Below are 3,716 nucleotides of genomic sequence, written 5' to 3'. Positions count from 1 at the left end.
GCAGGCATTGGTCCCCATGAACACCTTCGGTGGGATATTGAGGCTTTGAAAGCCGAAGGGCTGAACAAGCAGCAAGTACTCGCAGTTGTTGCAGAAATTGTAGATAACACTTTCGCCACTCAGCATGAGATTAGTCTGAATCAAGGGGCAATCCGGGAGAAGGGCCGCTGTACCAGGAATGTTCCTTTCAGCTCTAAACCCTTACTCGGAAAAGATCGGCAAACCAGGCCAGCACCTGCCAATCCCTTTGCTGGTGCACCCAGTAAAAATCCACAAACCTCAAAATACCCACCTCGAGGCCAGAGGGTGTTCGCACCACTATACATGTCTCTATCAGCGGCCTTTAGGATCTTGGTTAGAGAGGGGGATTTGAAGCCCCTGGAGCCGCAGCCATTACCAAAGAACCTCCCTCTCTCGCACAACCCAGCCGACTACTGTGCCTTCCATCAGCAAACCGGTCATGACACTGACATGTGCTTTCGTCTCCGTCACGAAATACAAGATCTGATCGACAATGGGGTCATCCCCCTGCTAAGTCCTGCAAAGTCTATTGGCACTTGATCAGTGAACTTGGGGGATAATGTGATCTGATCAGAGGTTGAACCAGCTGCGGGTGGCGCTCAATTTACTCCAGACATGGTGGATGGCATGCACTGTTTTGAGCATTTGCGAATGCCGGTTTCCGACTCGGGTATTGGGTTAGTTTTGTTGTTTTGTTTTGAGTCTGTCTTTTTGTTTTGAGTCAGTCTCTTTTGTATTGGGTCTGTCTTGTTGTATCGAGTCAGTCCTATTGTATAGGAGTCGGGTGATTCCGGGGGGTGTTACCTCGGGCATCACCATTTTGTTTTGTGTTTGTCTTTTCTTTTTGTTTTGAGTCTGTTTCTGCCAGGAAGCCAGTTGTGCCAACGGATTTGAATGAAACAGCAGTGGTTTTTCACGCTCTTGTGTTTGCCTCGGCCGTGTGCCAATTGTGTCAGAAAGTTTGAATGAAACAACAGTACTTTTCGCCTACTCTTCTGCACCCCAAAATCATTGCATTTGACCTAAGTTTTTTCAAAACTTTTTGAACATTGCGGTGAAAACAAAGAGGAAGGAATTCCTCGGGATTTGCAAAACTTTGATCATTTGAGAGAAAGAGAGGCATGCTAAGCCCTTAATGAATGAAATCATGCTTATTAGCGTGAGTACTGAGAAGGATCCTGGCTTAATCCAGATTGGTTCTACACTATCTTCAGCGCGAGCGATTTGTCGCTTTCTTAAAAATTTTCAAAAACAAAATGTTTTGCGCGGTCCTGCGAAGACTAGTGTGGAATCGCTCTTGAGATTGTGCAGCTTAGGATCGCTCTCAGCCTCGAGACTTGAGTCCTTGCTTTCAAACCTTGGGCCCATTCAGAAGGTTCAACGGTCGACTATGATGTAAGGCTTATGTGGCCGGATTTGAAGCAGCCCTCGAACAAGAGGCCAAGGAAGTCGGGTCAAGAAGATCAGATCTCATCAGGAGAAGCTTACGAAGCTAGAACAGCAACCATTCTCCTGGATTCAGATAATTTCAGGATCTCAAAACCATTTGGCATGGACTCGTTACACTTTTACCCTTGAGAGGCTCGCTGGGCCGAAAACCCGGAAGGGCGACCTAGGCAAAAATTAGAGCAAGAGAAAAATAAAAAGAAAAAAAGAAGCAAAAAATGCAAAAAAGAAAAAAAGAGAACAAAAAGAAAGATGCAAAGAAAAGAACAAAAAAATCAAAAAAGGAAAAAAGAAATGAAAAGAATTAAAAAGAAAAGAAGAACAAAGCTCGCAAGGTCGGAAACCCGCAATGGGCGCCTTGGCAAAAGTTAGAGCCTAAAAAGGAGAGGTTAATACCCGAGTGTACCTTAACCCCGAACTACGTAAGGCTTGATTCTCATCTTTGGGATACGTAGGCAACTTCATTCTGAAGTCCAGCCGTAAAACACTTCAAACTCAATCATGTCCATGTAATGGTTCTGATAATCTTTGCCTTCTCTATATCTGAGAGTCTGGTTGCGTTCGTCGCTCTGAGGACTGACTACAATACACTACGGTGCCATTCAGACAAGGGGCAACTTTCCGTTGCCATTCAATGCACCGCGGTGTCATTCAAACAAGGGGCAACTTTCCGTTGCCATTCAATGCGCTGCGGTGCTATCCAAACAAGGGGCAACTTTCCGTTGCCATTCAATGCGCTGCGGTGCTATCCAAACAAGGGGCAACTTTCCGTTGCCATTCAGAACGCCGCAGTGTCATTTCAAACAAGGGGCAACATTCCGTTGCCATGCAGTGTCCTTCAGACAAGGGGCAATTTTCCATTGCCATGGATCCGAGGTTGCGCATCTCAAGAGTAGGTCCCATGCTCGTTGAGCAGTGGTCGTTTGCGAAAATAGTTTTTGAGAATTTTTACTGAGGTTGACTAATCTTCTCGAAAAGTATTCCATTTTCAAAACTGGACCATTTCTTGGACCCAAAAAAGGAAAACTCTCAGTGCTCACTGCCTAACTTGCATGATTTTAAATCAGAAAATTGAACAAGTATGTTAATCTAACTCTCGTTTTGGTCAAAAAAATTTTTTTTTTTTTTTTTTTTTTTTTTAGGAGAAAACTAAAACTAAAAAATGGTCAAAATGATGAACTACGGGCACAGTTGAGTCAGGCTTCCTGTCTTTTCCCCATTGTCAACATACTTGCCAAGAAGGGCACTCTACCTGCCAGAATAGGGCACAACTGAAGTTAACAACAAAGGGCTGAAAGCTCTCTCATCCTCCAAGCAACGAGGTATCAAGCCAAGTGCGAAGCACGAACCGGACTGGGACAAGATATTCCACTCCCTTATCTGGGCAGATCTTATCACGTCCAAGCTCCCCAGCAAAGCATCATCAACTGATGTTAGCTGCGGATTTGCCACACACCCAGTTGTAGCGCAACCCTTCCGTGGGAGGAATTCACTAGCTGTGAGCGGAAGAAAGAGAATCTAGCAGAATGCTAGGGGCACGAGCCCACAGTTTGCTGTTCGTCCATCAACCACCCAAGGGAGGGATGAAAAATGAGAGAATGAAGAATAGAGAGATGTGCGATGAGAGGAAAAGTGAGAAGAGGGCTTTTTTCAGAAAAACAAAGCTTGAGGGCCGAGTGATGTGAGAACAACAAATGAGAAAGGGTGGGAAACACTACCCGGTGAAACAGGCTCCCTGTGCACGTCTGAGTGTCGTGTCTTTTTGTTTTATCTCGATTCTTGTTTTGAGTCGTTTCGAGTGTTACTCGATGTGTCTAGGTTGTGTGCCTTTTATTTCCTTGTTGAGTCGTTTGCTGTGTTCAGTCGTAGGCTCGATACCCGGTCGAGAGCTCATTTATCAATTCCAAAATAAAATCGTTTTGCGCTCCGAGTGCCGTGCCGTTCTCCACATCTGTGCAAAACGAGATTCATTCTTTCATAAAACTGCAGGGTTCAACCCAGGTTATGTCAGAACAGCAAAACAAGGACCTATCTGAAGCTATATAAGTTCCGGACTACGAAGCAAAAGAAAATAAGGAAAATTTTGAGCATCTGAGTGTGTTTCACCTTCAGAAAATTTTGAGATTGCATTCCATATGTACCTCTTCAGGCCTTGCCAGTGCCCTGAAGAATGAGTGTGCCTCTACTCCAAGCTTAAGCATGCTTCAAGCCAGAACGGCAATTAAAGCAGCAGCAGCAGATGTTATCTC

This window comes from Camellia sinensis, chromosome 14 (assembly GCF_055761805.1).
Source record: "Camellia sinensis isolate YWXY chromosome 14, ASM5576180v1, whole genome shotgun sequence".
Classification (NCBI taxonomy): Eukaryota; Viridiplantae; Streptophyta; class Magnoliopsida; order Ericales; family Theaceae; genus Camellia; species Camellia sinensis.
This window is presented reverse-complemented; position numbering follows the sequence as displayed.